This window comes from Panthera leo, chromosome A3, assembly GCF_018350215.1.
Source record: "Panthera leo isolate Ple1 chromosome A3, P.leo_Ple1_pat1.1, whole genome shotgun sequence".
Taxonomy (NCBI): Eukaryota; Metazoa; Chordata; class Mammalia; order Carnivora; family Felidae; genus Panthera; species Panthera leo.
In genome coordinates this window covers 50,147,706-50,166,644 of record NC_056681.1, presented here as the reverse complement: position 1 = coordinate 50,166,644, position 18,939 = coordinate 50,147,706, and the positions used below count along the sequence as shown (strand labels likewise).

The 18,939-nt window shown below is 39.4% G+C and overlaps 1 non-coding gene across 1 annotated transcript; it reads left to right on the top strand.

The window, feature by feature from the left end:
* Positions 1-14,104: 14,104 nt before the first annotated feature.
* On the top strand, positions 14,105-14,211 carry LOC122216793. The gene has a single exon (XR_006201119.1). It is a non-coding gene; the product is annotated as a U6 spliceosomal RNA (small nuclear RNA).
* Positions 14,212-18,939: the final 4,728 nt, after the last annotated feature.

Genomic DNA, 18,939 nt, shown 5'->3' with positions numbered 1-18,939 from the left:
AGACTGTCTCATGACTTCAGTCAAACTTGGAGTAAAATGGTTAATTAAGGAAAAAAGAATGACTTAGGTTGGTTTTTCGTAGGTTTTTGTTTTAACCTTTATATAAGAAGCTACTAACGTAAAATATTAGACTTTTAGGATATGTATAACTATACATACAACTATAGTTATACATATAACTATACATACAACTATAGTTATACATATCCTCATTTAAATATCCTGTGATTATGATACTTAGACTCTAGCTTATGCCTATCTGTAACTATTTCTTTAGCCAATCATTTTCTGTCTACTGCCAAGAACAGGATTCTCTGCCATTGTGCAAATGTCCTGTTGAGTTTACTTCTCACTCTTAATTTTTAAAACTGTGATTGTGCCCTTGACTATCCCATGGTGTTGTTGCTATGAAGCTGAACAATAGTGAACAGGGTATGTTTGTGTATAGTTCCATGTGACCTTGATTATATTTTAGTTATTTAAAAAATATTAAATTGGAAGATCTTGACAAAAATAACTATATGCATGATTTCTCTAATAGATTGATGTGTGATGCCGAGGGTTTGTCCTTTTAGCTATCCCACAGGATGGATGTAGGCAGTGTCACATTCATTATGCTAACTGGAGAAGATTCATTGCTTCTAGATTATAGTGACAGAACTCAGCAAGATAGTTTCTAGGATGTCAAGTGAGCAGTTCTTCAGCAAAAGTTATGGAGGAGAGGGGGAATTAAAAGATTATTTCCTTGTCCTCCCTGTGATTTCTGTACAGTGCACTAATGCAGTATTGCATTCCATTTGCACCCTTCCTTAGGGAAAGACCTGGTCATTTTCTGCCTTCTGAATGGAATATTACAAAAGATATTAAGGAATCTTGGAGTAGACCTGTGATTTTATTAACAATGTTTCTATTTTAGAATAATGTTCCTCTTGATTAAAAAAAATAATGTAACAGGGGCACCTGGGTGGCTTAGTCAGTTAAGTGACTTCGTCTCAGGTCATGATCTTGTGGTCCCTAAGCTTAAGCCCTGCATTGGGCTGTGTGCTGACAACTAGGAGCCTGGAGCCCACTTCAGGTTGTGTCTCCCTCCCCCTCTGCCCCTTCCCTACTCGCGCTCTCTCTTTCTCTCTCAAAAGTAAATAAAAATTTTTTAAAAAATCCCTTATTTAAAAAAATGGTGTAACAATAATGTCCTGTCATCTTTTTTTTTTTTCAGTTTCTTCAAAGTGGTATGTTCTACAAAGCCCTAAATTCTCAATTGTCTAGAGTCTCTCCCAAGCACTAAATTATATAGGAAGGCCAAGAGTAGACACAAATGGACACTGCACCTGGATACTAACAGAAAGATGGATGTTTTCTGATTCCATATACACATCTAACCCGCTGGTGCACAAACATTTTAGATCTGGTAGGAGCCAAGACCCAGTGGCTGCTCAGTAAGTATTGTAGGAAAGGATTTTTATAGTTACAGAGACATTTGGTTTAGCGCTTTCAAACTTCTTTGTAGCCTACAAAAGAAACGGTTTCCATCACCATCCATTAAGTACATTTATAGTGAACTTATTAATATATATTAAATAGTTTTATATACTTAAAACTGAGGTAAGTTTTATTAAACTACATGCTACTATACATGGTCAGTTTTTTTCACTCCATCTCTCCATCTCTTTAACTTAGGGAATATATTCATATTTGAACAATTACTATTTGGGATACACAAGTCAAAAGAATAAAACAGTGAATGGCAAAGTCTCCTTTCTTTCCCAGAGGCTCACCACTCCTATAGGCCACTGTTGTAAGCGACTTCCTGTGTATCTGCATGAGTGGGGGATGGGCAGAGAGAGGGAGGGAGAATCCCAAGCAGGCTCTGTACTGCCAGTGTGGAGCCTAACGTAGGGGCTCCATCCCACAAACCACCATGAGATCATGACCTGAGCTGAAATCAAGAGTCGGATACTTAACCAACTGAGCCACCCAGGAGTCCCTAGAATTCCTTTCAGTTAAGCAAGATTTTTATTTCTGCTTTTCAGTTTTAGAAAAAAATGCTCTTGCTAAGATATTAATTGAAAAAGAGAGTCCTAAAGCTTCTGTTTACATCATTTGTGTTAGGAACATACACTTTTCCTGGTCTCTGGCATCCACTATCATTCTTGTTAAAATCATCAATAAAAGTGATGGTTCCATTGACTTTCACTGTGCCTTCATTCACTTTGAGGGGAAGGTCAGCACAGCTATGGAGCAAGCCCTTGCCCCTGCTCCACTCTGACTAATTTCCCTCCACTGCATATTGCCATCCTTGTGATTCCCTTTGTCTCTTATGTTGGATTTCCTGGTTTTGTCTTGTGTGTTCCCATGTTTAATTTGTGTGACAGGTAAAATGCTTAAGATTGTAAGTATCTGAAAATGCCTTTATTATCTTCTATTATTGATAAGTTTAATAGCATGCAGTTGGATATCATTTTCATCCAGAATTTCAAAGGCATTGCTCTACTATGGCTGCTAGAAGACATATTTATGTGACCAGTTTTCTTTTCTCTTGAAGCTCTTAGAACTGTTGTTTTCCCCCAGTGATCTGTGATGATATATCTTGGTGATGGTCTGTTTTCACCCTATGTGCTCAGCACTCTGAACTCTTCTGATCAAAATCTTAATGTTCTTCAGTCCTGGAGAACTAATGTAATTACTTCATTGAATGTTGCTTCTCCACTGTTTTCTTGCTTTCTTTTTCTGGAACTCTTACTGTTCAGATGATGGATTTCCTCTACTGACCTGCTGTGTTTAATCTTTTCTCCTATTTTTCCATCTGTAATTTTGTTCCACTTTTGGGGAGGTTTCTTCAACTTTATCTTCCAGTCCTATTGATTTTTTCCCCTGTCACCATATTTTTTAATTTCCAAGAGCTTTGCTTTGTTTTCTAGATGTTTCTTTTTAATAACTGTTTTTGTTTTGAGCGGAGTATTATCTCTCAGAAAATTGTTAAGTCTTTGAAGAATCCATAGAATCCACTGTTTCTTCCAAGTTGCTCTAATCTGTTTCTTTGGATCTATTTGTCACATTAAAGCCTTTCCTTATATTCCTGGAAGTCCTGGGTATTCATGAATAAGAGAGAAGTGATGCTCAGAGCCTGGAGTCTGCTTTGCTTTGCGTCTCCTCCTCCCTCTGCCCCTCCCCTGCTTGTGCTCTGTCTCTCAAAAATAAACATTAAAAGAGGGGCGCCTGGGTGGCTCAGTCGGTTGAGCGTCCGACTTCAGCCCGGGTCACGATCTCGCGGTCCGTGAGTTCGAGCCCCGCGTCGGGCTCTGGGCTGATGGCTCAGAGCCTGGAGCCTGCTTCCGATTCTGTGTCTCCCTCTCTCTCTGCCCCTCCCCCATTCATGCTCTCTCTGTCTCAAAAATAAATAAACGTTAAAAAAAAATTAAAAAAAAATAAACATTAAAAGAAATTATCCTACTCCTAGAAATAGGGCTAAAACTTAGCCAGAATAAAACCATACTTTTTATTAAAATTTTTTAACGTTTATTTATTTTGAGAGAGAGAGAGAGAGAGAGTGTGTGTGTGTGTTTGAGTGAGAGTAGGGGAGGGTCAGAGAGAGAGAGACAGAATCTGAAGCAGGCTCCAGGCTCTTAGCTGTCAGCCCAGAGCCAGATGCAGGGGCTCCAACTCCCAGACCATAAGATCATGACCTGAGCTGAAGTTGGACGCTTAATTGACTGAGCCACCCAGGTGCCCCCAGAATAAAACCATGTTTTTAATTAGTCTTCAAATATATTACATATGTGACAATATAGTTATTCCCACTGGATTTCTTGGAAGATTTTTTTTTTTTCTGGATTGTCAGTCTGATCTTTTATGGATAAGATGATAAAATGGTTTAAAGAAATTATGTTCATGATTTTACTGAAATGGGAACGAAGAGTGACTGCTTACTAGGTACAGAGTCTCCTTTTGGAATGACAAAAGTAATTCTGGAACTAGATAGTGATGGTTTGATTGTGAATGTACTAAATACCCCCAAATTGTACAATGATAAGTGATCTAAAAGTTACATTTTATTATGGTTTATTGGTGTATATCACCTATATTCCACTTGCTGAGTTCCTAATAATGAGAAACATATGTTTAATCTTTTCACATATCTCCAAAGCTTGAAATCTGTGTTGAAGATTTAATAAGTAACAGTAAGATACACTGAAAACTACACATACAGTGCTTCACTGAGTGTCCGCTGATAAATGGGACTGTTCTCCCCTGAAAACAGCTGTTACATTTAACTCCTTGGAATGAGCAAATTTTGTGGGAATTTGGTGGGTTGAGCCCTCTCTTAAAGAACAGTAAACAACATGGAGGCAATGTAAGCACAATGGGTGCACCCCACACTGAGGCTGGCGAGATGACTTATTCAAGGCCCTGCCACGTGAAAGCCTAGCCACACTCAGTCCCACTCTTTCTAGGGCTGCCAAATCTAATGCTTGCCCCCACATACTAACTAATGGCCCCCAGTAAAGTGCAGGACATTGTGGCAGGTTAAAGACAATGCAAGGATGACATTTGGAATACCAACAGATATAAAAACTAAGAAACTTAATAGGAGACACACGTGTAACCAGTGCCAGCAATGACATTGAGATGTAATAAAAAATTTTTCTGTCACCTATTGTTCCTTTATTTTTTTTTAAATTTTTTTTTAACATTTATTTATTTTTGAGACAGAGAGAGACAGAGCATGAACGGGGGAGGGTCAGAGAGAGGGAGACACAGAATCTGAAACAGGCTCCAGGCTCTGAGCTGTCAGCACAGAGCCCGACGCGGGGCTTGAACTCACGGAGTGCGAGATCATGACCTGAGCCGAAGTCGGCTGCTTAACCGACTGAGCCACCCAGGCGCCCCTATTGTTCCTTTAATATTGACATGTGGGGGAAGCTCTCTCGCTGCCAGTGGATGAAGAGTAGATGAAAACTCCAAGCTTTTTCTGTTTATTCCTTGGAAATTGTCCTATGATCACTTTAAGTCACAAATACAATCTGGATTCAGATGTGCACAGGGTCCAGCCCCATAGGATAGTACACACTTCAACTTTTGTTCAAGTGCAGGACTGCCCAGCCTGCCTCTTCCCCTCCCACGAGGCCTGGGCTTGCTTACTGGAGCCTCCCTATGGTTTTCTTCTCCACTCATCTCCTCATGAGCAAGGGTGAGGTGTGGGAGGGTGGACAGGGAGGTTCTCACTTGGCCAGAGCCTGCTGTTGTCCTCTAATTTGGCTCCACAACCTGCAGGGCCAACAGGCTTTCACACCTGACTACCTTGCAGGAACTATGGGGCTTTTCAGAGCCCCTGCTAGACTTCTGCATCTGCTGCTTCTGGGCCCCTTCTCCAGTAGGCTGCCCCTCTGGCCTTGCTTCTCTGACAGACCTCTCCACCATTGACTGTCACCAGTGACATCCCCTTCCTCTCACAGGCAGTACTCCTGGGAAGGGCTCTAAATGGTTCCAGGTCAGTCTCCCTCCTGTGTCCTTGCCCCACCATCAGTGAGAAGCAGATTACACCCGCAGTCCACTGTCCCTGGCTCCCCTGCCACAGCCCCTTCAACTTGAATGCTTTCTTCAGGAAATGTGTGTCACCCTCTCTGAGTTTTACCACTGCATCTCACTCTCTAGGTTTGAGGTTAAGGGGTAGTTCCTCTAGCTCTCTCCAAGGGGATGAGACTCAAGCTGCAGAATCTCTGTCCACAGAAACTCCATAAATTCCCTTCCACCTCCAGTTCCACTGTCTCTACTCTTATATCTGAGAAATGGGTGGGGAAGCTCAAAAGTCAGGAAGCAAGTGCCGGACTAACTGCCTTGAACACTCGACCATGGTGCCTCTTACTAAGTTTGGTATCTGATGTCTTCTGCTTAGCTCACAGCTTCAGTTTTGACATCCTGGTACATAAGGAGTATGGTACAAAATTGATGAACACTTCCTAGAAGAATGTCAGATAAGAGAGCTACAGTGCAGTGGCCATGAATTTTAAGCTGTGTATTGAAGGAAATAAAATATCTGATCTGGGTAAAGAAGGGAGAGAACATTTGCAGAGAGAGAATTCAGTTTAATAGAAATTTATGGGACCCCTACTTAGTGCCAGGCAGTGAGGTTTCAGCAATCAGGAGGAGTTCACAGTCTGCAAAAAAAGGAAAGTGGTTAGCTTGGCTAGAGAAAGGAATCTGAGTAGGGATGGTGAGAAATGAAATTTGGACGGGTAGGATGGGCAGTCAAAAGCAGGCTGTGAATATGGAGAAAATTGTCAACAAAATGGTAGAAAAGAAGGTGGTGAGGCTTATGCATATGTGTTTGTGGATTTGTGTGCACGTGTGTAATGGAGTGGGTAAGTACGTGTGGATATGGAGGGTGTAGATAATGGAGTGAAAGTATATGTGTATGAGTGCATATAGAGGTGTGTATGTGTGAAGAAGGTTGTGTATGTATAGTGTATGTGTGCATATCTGTAGAAGGTGTGTGTGTGTGTGTGTGTGTGTGTGTATAGCATAGTGAGTTTTCTGTGTGGTGGGGAGCAATGTACAGTGTTGTGTGGTGAGTGTACATGGTTTTGTGTTTGGAAGTGTGTGCGCATGTGTGTAGGTTGTGTGCATATGTATATGCAGGTGGTGAGATGTGTGTGTGTGTGTGTGTGTGTGTAGGGAGTTTGTATGTATGTAGTGGGATTATATGTAAGTAGTGAGAGTTTGTGTAGGGGTGTGTATGTGTGAGTACTATGTGTGCTGTGTACTGTGGTATATATATGTGAAGTTGTATGTAATGAGGTGCTCATTAGTGTGTGTGTGTGTGTGTGAGAGAGAGAGAGAGAGAGAGAGAGATTGATGGGTGTTTGTGAGTAGTGAGGTAAATAGTGGAAGGTATTTCATGTAATTATGTATGAGTTGTTGGGTATGAGTGTAGTGGGGTCATGTGTGTAAGGAGTTGGGATTGCATATATAGGTGTGAGTAGTGAGTATTCATGTGCTTAATAGGGTGTCTGTAGTGGGATTATTGTGGAGTGTGTAGGTGGTATAGCATATGCCTATTGGGGTGTGCATGTGTGCATAGTGTGTGTGTGTGTGTGTGTGTGTGTGTGTGTGTGTGAGTGGTTGGGTGACATTATGTGCAGTGCTATTGCATTAATAGGGTACTTGTGTGTAATAGTGGCCAAATAGAACAATGTGAAAAACAGACCACTTTACTGGGGTTAAAACATGCCTGAGTGACAGAAAGACAAAGAGAGGGACAAAGGCTGGGAATCTCATTCAAGATATGGACAAATTGTTTCTCTGCCACTCCTTTCCTCCAAACCACTAAAGCTCCTTCTTAGAGGAGCTCCTGTCCTTGACCTCTTCTCTGACTCCTCTGGCTGGTCAGTTGACAGCCACAAGTGAGTCTAGCTGTGCAGGCTGGATTTGTTGCACAATTTGGGACTCAGAGGCTCTAACTTGGGATTTCCATCTGGAATGCCCATGGGGGCCAGACCCACCTGAGGATGAGCCAAGGGGGCCAGTGCCACAGCATGGAAGTGATGTGGATCATAGCAAACTGAGGAGAGGTGACCCATAAGAAAACTCCTGTCATGAAGCCAAGCAAAACAGGTCTGAGTCAAAACCACGGGGCTCCTGTGCTGTGAACTCAGCACATTCCACTCACTTCTGTTGAGTGAACTTCTAAAAGGGTGAATGAGATAAAGCCATAGAGAAACAGAAAGTGAGTCTGTGGAGAGGGAGAAAAAGAGAAGGAAGTGGGTACATAAGGGGAAGGACAGTGAGGGGCCTGCAGGTGAGGAGTGTTGTGGACTAAATTGTATCCCACCCCCCAAATTCATATGTTGATGCCTTAATCCCTAATATAACTGCATTTGAAGATAGTGTCTTTGAGTAACTAAGGTTAAATGAGGTTGAAAGTGTGGGGCCCTAATCCAGTAGGTATGGTGTCCTTACAAGAAGAAGAAGAGACATGAGGGATGCGCACATAGAGGGAAGGCCATGTGAGGACACAGGGAGAAAACTGCAGTCAGCAATCTAAGGAAAAGTTTCCCTCAGGGGAAACCAAACCTGCCAAACCTTGTTTGGACCTCCAGCTCCAGAACTGTGAGACAATAAATTTCTGTTACCGGAGCCACCCAGTCTGTGGTGTTTTGTTATGGCAGCCTGAGAAAACTAATACAAGAGAAAATAGATGTGATGCCTTTGCAAGACTTGGTTCTATTTTATCATTTAGCCAACAAATATTTGGGCAGTATACATACATACATACACACACACACACACACACACACACACACAAAGACCACATGTTAACTATTGTGTGTGTGTGTGTGGTGGGGTGCCCTTGGCAGGAGTCTACAGCAGGGAAATAAAGGGGCCCAGCCCTGATGTCATGGAGCTCACAGGCTCAAAAGACATGTGATACCTCATGGAACTTCTCACTATATACACTCTGCTATTAAAGCCCCTATAGATGAATAGTATTGCAGGCTCCCAGTGATTCCTGCACCAAACAATAGCCCAAAGGCCCTGGACTGCTTTTGGATCTTCTGTACAGTGGACCCTTGGGCTTGGTTGTTTACATCATTGGGATACAAATAAATCCTCATCAGGAGCCAGAACCAACCCTGGATTCTGGGCCCACCAAGAGCCTTGACTTCAGGCAATCACACGTGTTCTTAAAAGACAATTTTACTCCAAATCAGGAAATTCCAGGATCAAAACAAAAACAAACAAACGGGTGCCTGGGTGGCTCAGTCGGTTAAGCATCCGACTTTGGCTCAGGTCATGATCTCATGGTTTGTGAGCTCCAGCCCCACGTTGGGCTCTGTGCTGACAGCTCAGAGCCTGGAGCTTGCTTTGGATTCTGTGTCTCCCTCTCTTTCTGCCCCTCCACTGCTCATTCTCTCTCTCTCTCTCTCTCTCTCTCTCTCTCTCTCTCTCTCTCTCAAACAAATAAATATTTAAAAAATTAAAAAAGCAAACAAACAAAAATCCCATACAAGATTATTTTGTTTTCCTCATTTCTCAGTTACCTCTTCTACTCTTCTTTATAAATTAAAGTCGTTTGTTGAAAGAACAGAATTCAACTGAGTAAATTTTAAAGATCTTACTGCATTTATTGGGTGATTCATGAATTTGGCAGCATCCAACCTAGCAGAGAGAAGGGAGTTTCACAGAGCTGTATAAGGTGAGAGATTTTTACAGATTTTTACAAAGAAGTTATACTAGGCATTTGTTGGTTGGTTAAGGCAGGATTATTTTCCTTATTTGGAGCAAAGGGACATCTTAGAGTCAAGTCAGGTAACTTATGCTGAGCAGACAAGCAGTGACTGGCTGATCTAAGCTTTCCTTTTCTGGGAGAGCCCAGCATAGAAATTTAGTGAAGTTTTGATTTGCTGACATGAGGTTTACCGTGAGTCGCTCCACCTTGAGTCTAATCTGGTTACTTTAACAATAATCCCCTTTTCATCAGACCCGAAGCTTACTGAGAGGTGTGATCAAATGTTAAGGTTAAAAGGGGAGTGTTCAGATGAGGTAGGAGTAAGGCAACCCTAAGTGCCTCCTCTCCCAAACAGCTAAATATCAAATCATTCTGAACACCCAAGAAATCGACTGGAAGTCTTAGAGAACAAAGCTGCCATCTATAAACAGAAAAAATGACCTGTGGAAGCTTCCCTTAACAAGCAGACCAAAACACATCTAGAATCTGCCTTCCTTTATTATTTTTTTTAAGTTAAAAATTTTTAATGTTTATTTTTGAGAAAGAGAGACACAGAGACCGAGCAGAAGGGCAGAGAGAGAGGGAGACAAAATCTGAAGCAGGCTCCAGGCTTTGAGCTGTCTGCACAGAGCCTGACATGGGGCTTGAACTCAGAAACTGTGAGATTATGACCTGAATCAAAGTTGGATGCATAACCGACTGAGCCACCCAGGCGCCCCAATTTTTTTTTAATTTTTTAATTTTTTAAATTTAAATTTTTTTTTTATTTTTCCCCCTTCCAAAACGACAAGACAGAGGAATTCACCCCAAAAGAAACAACAGGAAGAAATGACAGCTAGGAATTTAATCAATACAGATAAAAGTAAGATGTCTGAATTAGAATTTAAAATAACAATTATGAAAAGTCTACCAGGGTTTGAAAAAAGCATAGAACACACTAGAGAATCACTTGTTATAGAGATAAAAGAGCTAAAATCTATTCAGGCTGAACTAAAAATGCTGGAACTGAGGTGTAAATCTGAATGGAGTCCACAACAGCAAGGATGGGCCAAGCAGAGGAACAGATCAAAGAAACTAAGAGGTGGTTCTTTGAAAGAATTAATAAAAATGATAACCCCTAGCCAGACTTATCAAAAAGAAAAGAGAAAGAACCCAAATAAATAAAATCACAAATGAAATGGGATCACAACCAACATCTCAGAATCCCAGACCAACATCTCAGAAATACAAACTATTATAAGAGAATATTATGAAAAATTATATGCAAACAAACTGGGCAATATGGAAGAAATGGACAAATTCCTAGAAACATGCAAACTACCAAAACTGAAACAGGAAGAAATAGAAAATTTGAACAGACCCATAACCAGCAAAGATTTTGAAACAGTCATCAAAAATCTCCCAACAAACTACAGTCCTGGGCCAGATGGCTTTCCAGGAGAATTCTATCAGACATTTAAAAAAGAGTTAATATCTATTCTTCTCAAACTGTTTCAAAAAATAGGAATGGAAGGAAAACTTCCAAATTCATTCTGCAAGGCTAGTATTACCTTGATTCCAAAATCAGACAAATAGCCCACTAAAAAGGAGAATTGCAGGTCAATATCCCTGATGAACATGGATACAAAATTCTCAACAAGATACTAGCAAATCAAATTCAACAGTACATTAAAAGAATTACTACGATCAAGTGGGATTTATTCCTGGGCTGTGGGGTTCGTTCAATATGTGGGGTTCGTACAAACCAATCAACATGAAACACCACATTAATAAAAGCAAGGATAAGAACCAGGTGATCCTCTCAACAGACCCGGAAAAAGCATTTGACAAAATACAGCATTCATACTTGATAACAACCCTCAACAAAGTAGGGATTGATGGAACATACCTTAACATCATAAAGGCCATATATAAAAGACCCACAGCTAATATCATCCTCAATAGGGAAAAACTAAGAGCCTTTCCCCCATGGTCAGGAACAAGATAAGAATGTCCACTCTCACCATTTTAATTTGTTTTTGTCATTTTGCTATGATGTATTTTAAAATTTATGCTGCCTAGGATTCACAAATTTCTTTTTATAAAGACTTCTTTTCTTAAGTAATCTCTATACCCAATGTGGGGCTCTAACTCACAACCCAGATGTCAAGAGTTACATGTTCCTCTGACTGAACCACCCAGGATTCACTAATTACTTGAGTCTGTGGGCTAACGTACCATTAGTTCTGGAAATTTCTCAGTCATTATTTCTTCAATTTTGTCTCTGCCCCATTGTCTCCTTCCTGCTCTCAAATTAAATTTGTTAGAACTTCTCACTCTAGTCATAATGTCACTTACTCTGTGACTTTCTAATTTCTACATTCTGCATTCTGTGCAATTTTTACTTACCTATCTTCCTGCTTACTAATCTCTTCTTCAGTTCAGTCTAATCTTCTTTTAAGCATGTCCATTCATATCTTAATTTCAGTCACTATATCTTTAAGCTCTAGGATTTCAAGTGTTCTTTTCTAATTTGCTATGTTAATTTTATCACTTTTTCTGAATCTTACAAACTTAGCTTCTATATTTTTTATTATAATTAGGGTAGTTGTTTTAAAGTCTGTCTAATAATTCTAATATTATGTATTTGGGGTTCTGTTTCTGTTTTCTTTTATTTCTGCAGGTCCTGGCTCATAGTATCTTGTTTCTTTGTGTGTCTGATTATATTTGACTCTGTAGACACTGCACGTGAAAAATTACTCGAGGCATTATTTTTTGATGCATAGAATAACTAAATCTTCCTCTGGAGAAAATTTTCTATTTGCTTCCACCACTGGTTGTCTGTGAGCAATACCAATCTGAGATTATCTTAGCCTACATTCAAGATTTCAAATTCTTTGAGCTACAGGCAGTTGCACTAAAAGCTACTCCGAGAAAATGAAATACTTCCATTCCATTCTTCAGTTCAAAATATTTGGGTTCAAATGACTTAGAAACAAAAGATGTGCCTAGACTTCTTTTCACTGAATAATATATCTTGGATTATTACATATGAGTATGCACAAATATATTAAAATACAAATATAAATATCATTCTACTATAGAAAAGCCTTCTCCATTCTTTGCTAAACCCGAATGTACCACATTTGCTTTACCAATTTCCTATTGATGAACATAGGTTATTTCTTTTTTTTCTTTTTTTATGTTTATTTATGTATTTGTTTGAGAGAGAGACAGAGCACACGTCGGGGAGGGACAGAGAGAGAGGGAGACACAGAATCTGAAGCAGGCTCCAGGCTCTGAGCTGTCAGCACAGAGCCTGACACGAGGCTTGAACTCACAAACTGTAAGATCACTACCTGAGCCGAGGTCAGACAGCTTAACCAACTGAGCCACCCAGGCGCCCCCCTTTTTTTGATTTAATTACAAATTAGTTAACATATGGTGTAATAATGATTTCAGGAATAGAAGTTAGTGATTCATCACTTACATATAACAGCCAGTGCTCATCCCAACAAGTGTCCGTGATGCCCATTGCCCATTTAGCCCATCCCCAACCCAAACCCCACCAACACCCCTCAGTTTGTTCTCTATATTTAAGAATCTCTTCTGGTTTGTCTCCCTCTCTGTCTTTATCTTATTTTTCCTTCCCATCCCCTATGTTCATCTGTTTTGTTTCTTAAATTCCACATATAAGTGAAATCATATGTATGGTATTTGTTTTTCTCTGACTGACATATTTCTCATGGCATAATACACTCTAGTTATGGCAAATGGCGAGATTTCATTCTTTTTGATTGCTGAGTTACATTCCATTGTATATGTAAAACACATCTTCTTTATCCATTCATCAGTTTAGGCTCTTTCCATCCTTTGGCTATTGTTGATAGTGTTGCTATAAACACTGGGGTGCATGTGCCCCTTTGAATCAGCACTCCTATATCCTTTGAATAAGCTCCTAGTAGTTCAATTTCTAGGTCACAGGATAGTTCTACTTTTAATTTTTTGAGGAACCCCCATACTGTTTTCCAGAGTGGCTGTACCAGTTTGCATCCCACCAGCAGTGCAAAAGTGTCCACCTTTCTCCACATCCTTCCCAACATCTGTTGCTTCCTGAGTTGTTCATTTTAGCCATTGTGTCAAGTGTGAGTTGGTATTTCATTGTGGGTTTTATTTGTATTTCCCTGATGATGAGTGATATTGAGCCTCTTTTCATGTGTCTGCTAACGATCTGGATGTTTTCTTTGGAAAAGTGTCTATTCATGTCTTTTGCCCATTTCTTCACTGGATTATTTGTTCTTGGGTGTTGAGTTTGGTGAATTCTTTATAGATTTTGAATACTAATTCTTTTTTTTAAATGTTTATTTATTTTGGAGAGAGAGACAGAGACAGAGGGTGGGGGGGTGGCAGAGAGAGAGGGAGACACAGAATCCAACGCAGGCCTCAGGCTCTGAGCTGTCAGCACAGAGCCCAATGCAGGGCTCGAACTCATGAACTGTGAGATCTTGATCTGAGCTGAAGTTGGATGCTTAGCCAATTGAGCTACCCAGGCGCCCCTTGAATATTAACTCTTTATCCAAGCTGATTGTTTCCCTCGCTGTGCAGAAGTTTTTATCTTGATGAGATGCCAATAGTTCATTTTTGCTTTTATTTCCCTTGCCTCTGGAGACATGTCTAGTAGAGTAAGAAGCTGCTGCAGCCAAGGTCAAAGAGGTTGTTGCCCGTTTTCTTCTCTAGGATTTTGATGGTTTCCTGTCTTATGTTTAGGTCTTTCATCCATTTTGAGTTTATTTTTGTGCCTGGTGTAAGAAACTAGTCTAAGTCCATTCTTCAACAGGTCAGTAGAAAAACAAATTCTAATTTTGCACAAGTGTACTTTTGATATTAAAACCCATTCTTGTGCTCGCTTCGGCAACACATATACTAAAATTGGAACGATACAGAGAAGATTAGCATGGCCCCTGCGCAAGGATGACACGCAAATTCGTGAAGCGTTCCATATTAAAAAAACAAACAAACAAACAAACAAACAAACAAACAAACATTCTTTAAGAACTTGAATAAATGTATTCCGATCTTAGCCAGTTTGACCACACATAAAATGCTTTCCCTATGGCTCATTTTCCAGAAACCATCTATAGCTTTTTAAAAATATATATCCAGGGGTGCCTGGGTGGCTCAGTCGGTTAAGCGTCCGACTTCAGCTCGGATCATGATCTCGTGGTCCATGAGTTCGAGCCCCGCGTCGGGCTCTGTGCTGACAGCTCAAATCCTGGAACCTGTTTCAGATTCTGTGTCTCCCTCTCTCTGACCCTCCCCTATTTGTGCTCTGTCTCCCCCTGTCTCAAAAATAAATAAACGTTAAAAAAATTGTTTTTAATATATATATATATATATATATATATATATATATATATACACATTTAGGCTTTTTCCTATATTTTCCTCTTCCTTATTGTGAAACAACCATTTTACTTGAAGACAAAAAACACATTTTCCATACTTCTTACATTTTATTTTATTTTATTATTTTATTTTTCTCATACTTTTTAAAAAAAGTAATCTGTGCCCAACATGGGGCTCAAAATCACAACCCCAGGATCATAAATCACATGCTCAGTATCAGTGGACTGAGCCCCACTGGGTCTCTGTGTATTTCTTCTCATCCAAAAATGCATTTTACTCTTCTTAACTACTTTTCATACATCTTTGTTTCTTTTACCACTAATTAATTTTAAGTAGTTTTAATTACATGTATTGGTTAGAATTTGTAATACTTAGAATCGAATCCTCAATTTCTAGTGAAAACTAAGACATAAGCAATTGTGAGCTGTTACACTAGCATTCTGTGGATTGACAAGTATATGAATACATTTTCTGATTTCTAGAAGTACACTCTCTACAGTGCATTTTTCAATGTGGCATATAAAATATTTACTAATATACCCAAATATCTTCAGTTCCTCTATAATGAGAAACCCAAAGTAGATAATGTTCAGTAACTAATGTTGCAATATTTTATCTTATTTGGAAATGATCTGGATATTCAATGAATATCTATCATTTAACTTAGCTTAGTATAACTTTAAGGTTTTAAGTTACCAAAAAGAATTGGAAACTAGTTTTAAGTAGATATAGCATTAAGTATAATTATTATTGAAGAGTTTATAAACTTTTATCTTATTTACATCTGTGTAATTTACTTGTTCTTAATAATTATGTTTACATTAGTCATTAAAATATCATTGAGACTTTAAACTGCCAACCATCACATTAAGCTATCTTACTTGCTGACAAATTCTGTAAGAGATAACATGAGCTTATATGACTTTTAGTAAATTTAGCTAGAATAAAAGTTTATAACTGTAAAGATATGCCTGTTTTAATTAAACTATTGAACTTAAATGAGCTGTTATTTAGCTAAGATTATCATAGATGACATGAATTTGAAAAACATTAGTTTCCACATTTCTGAAAGTACACTTGATTTGTATAAATGCTTATTTTTTTCTTTTTTTAATTGAAGTATAGTTGATGAACAATGTTACTTTAATTTCTGATGTATAACACAACGATCAACAAATCTGTATGTTATGCTGTGCTCACCACAAATGTAGTTACCATCCATCACCATACAATGCTATTACAATACCGTTGACTATATTTTCTTTTTTTTTTTTAATTTTTTTAATGTTTATTTATTTTTGAGTGACAAAGACTGCAAGCAGGGAAGGGGCAGAGAGAGAAGGAGACACAGAATCTGAAGCAGGCTCCAGGCTCTGAGCTGTCAGCACAGAGCCCCACATGGGGCTCGAACTCATGAACCGTGAGATCATGATCTGAAACAAAGTCGGACGCTTAACCCACTGAGCCACCCAGGCTTCCCACCATTGACTATATTTTCTATGTTTTATCTTTAATTCCCATACAGATTCTTGATTTTTGTTAGGCCAATTAAATAGAGTTCTTTACAAATTAATTTTGGCAATTCCATCTGGAGGTAAAAAAATATCACACATCTGTAATATACATAGATATACATGAACATATAGCTAGATACAAATAAAGATCTTATAGCTTTTATTTTATTTTTTTTAATGTTTATTTATTTTTTGAGAGAGAGAGAGCACAAGTGGAGGAGGGACACAGAGAGAGGGAGACACAGAATCTGAAGCAAGCTCCAGGCTCTGAGCTGTCAGCACAGAGCCTGATGCAGGACTCCACTCACAGACTGCAAGATCCTGACCTGAACCAAAGTCTGATGCTTAACCAACTGAGACACCCAGGCACCCCAATATAGCTTTTATGTTAAAATTTTAGTCATGAGACAGGTTCTGTTAGAGCAGGCAGTTTGTTGGGTTCTAACGGGATGCCTGGAGGTTAGCAATGAGGAAGTCATAGCCAGCTATGGGGAAGGTAGGAGGCCTTTCCTGGCAGAAACCATGAAGCCATAAAGAAGCCAGGTCAAACCAGACAGGCCCAAGATGGCAGGTGCCATGACAGGAAACCCCTGATCTAATTGGGAGGAAAAAGTGGGAAACCATGTTTCCTGCCCCAAGTAATGAATATTCCACCCCCTAATTAAAGACTGTCAGTAAAAGAATCCCAACCCCCAAAGTGTGTAGGTCTCTGTCTTGAGCTTGCTTGCTCTATCCTGAGAGTGTATCTTTCACTTTAACACAGCTTCCCTCTTGTGTGACTCATCCACTGTATTGCACGTAAGTCCTTGAATTCTTTCTCAAGACAAGACCAAGAACCTTTGATGACTCCTCTTTCTCAAGACAAGACCAAGAACCTTTAATGACTCCTCTTGGTTTGGCCACATTGAGGCCCCAGGGCCCAGGATCTCCCTGGTTCACCCAGCAAGGGTTCAATAATGCAAAACTGACTAGTTTATAAAAAACAGTTGAACCCAAATTGTGTTTCTGGCAGATGGAATAAGTTGTTTACTTGCTTAGATGGCTTAAGCCTTTCACTAATATTTGTAGAGAAGACTTTTAAGATTTTTCATAGGCTTAGTTTCCAAATAACTTTGTTTTGTCCTTCTGATTAGAATTACCTCCTTCAAGTTTGCATTTGAAAGATATAGGCCCTGGTTCCTGGGGAAGACCAGGAATATTTATATATCATAGGCACAGAGAAAGAATGTAAATTTCTCTAAGAAGGACCTTTGTTCCCAAAGTCCAGATCTTTTACAGTATCTACGTGCCTTCTGAGATGAATAGGGGAGGTTTTAGCATTGATAAATAGGACAAGTAAGCTTTGAGTTGCTTGTAGAGCTGCATTTTTGTTTTTGTAAAGATTCAATTGTTAAGACAAGGATAGTTGTTTTTAAATTGTTTTCATAAATTAAGTTGTTTTTAAGCCTGAATGATATCAAGAGACTGACACACCCATCCAACCACATTATCTTCAATCTGCTTCTTTATACCAAGGAGAATATTTTCAGCTAAGTTGGAAATCAAAAGATTCCTACATTTTAGACTTATAGTTTTGGTCTTTGGAACATTTTAGCAAATTCTTCCACAATGGCTTCAGAATGCTTTTCTTTCCCTCTGTTTCATAGTTTCATTTTAGTTTAAAGGAGAGGGCTTTAAAAAAAAATGGTCTTTACGGACTCTGAATGTCAGCTCTAATTTGGCCAACTTCTGACTATAGACCTTCTTAAAAAAATTCTTTCAAATGCATTTTCAGGCTGTATTCAGATAGGACAAAGAGTAAATATACCTGGCAGTATTGAACTCTCCCACCACCTGTTGGTTTTTTTTTTTGTTTGTTTGTTTGTTTGTTTTTTACTTCTTTTAAACCAAAGGTATACCTATCAAGTGACTCAACACAAACCAGTAAGTCTTTTATGACTTACCCTTGGATGCAACAAACATCACCAAAGAGGGTGCAAAAGGTGCAAAAGCCTTCCCAAGATCCAGAACCACTCCCAAAGATAACCAAGAGAAAAATTTAGACAATTGCCCTGAGAGCTGGCAAAAGTGCATTGGACCTAGCCAGAGAGTACAACCCACAGTTTTGTCTGGCCATATTCTTGGGGTCCCTAAACTGATGGCTGAATTGCCTACACATGAAAAACTGACAATCTGCCTTCCCCAGGAAGGCAAGAAAGCCAAGCCAAGTTCTCAGAACACAAAATGAGACAAATAAAAAAGCAATAGCTGTATCTGGGAGAGAGAGGATCAATAAACAATATGTACCCCAAAACCAGATTCACAAGTGTCTGAATTTTAAAACGAAGGGGATGTGAAATTTTACCTTCTTCTCTTGACCCTGCACTACAGACAGAAATCTAGGAGAGCTGATTCTGGTAAGAATTCTTTTTTTGTTTTTAATGTTTATTTATTTCGAGGGAAGGGGAGGGGCAGAGAAAGAATGCTAAGCAGGCTCTGAGCTATCAGACAGTGGTGAGAAGCCAGTTTTTAGAGCAGAGTGAGAGAGTTTGGAGATATGTGGAATTCTCCCTTTTTTGGTAATCTTAGGAACTATGCCTTGTTATAATTGGTCGGTTTGAGCCTGTGGTTATTTCGAGGTGGGTCACTTAATGAGCCTGTTTACTTCAGCTCAGTGGTCTCTGTGGGCCCTTTTACCTTTCTCAGGTTTCCATTGCTCAAGTCTGTTGCCTAAAAACAGTTTATACTACCTTAGGTGCACACAAACAAAACTAGCAGGTCCCATAGTGGAACTATAAACTGAAGGAACAACACCCAATAAATCAGGACTGTGAA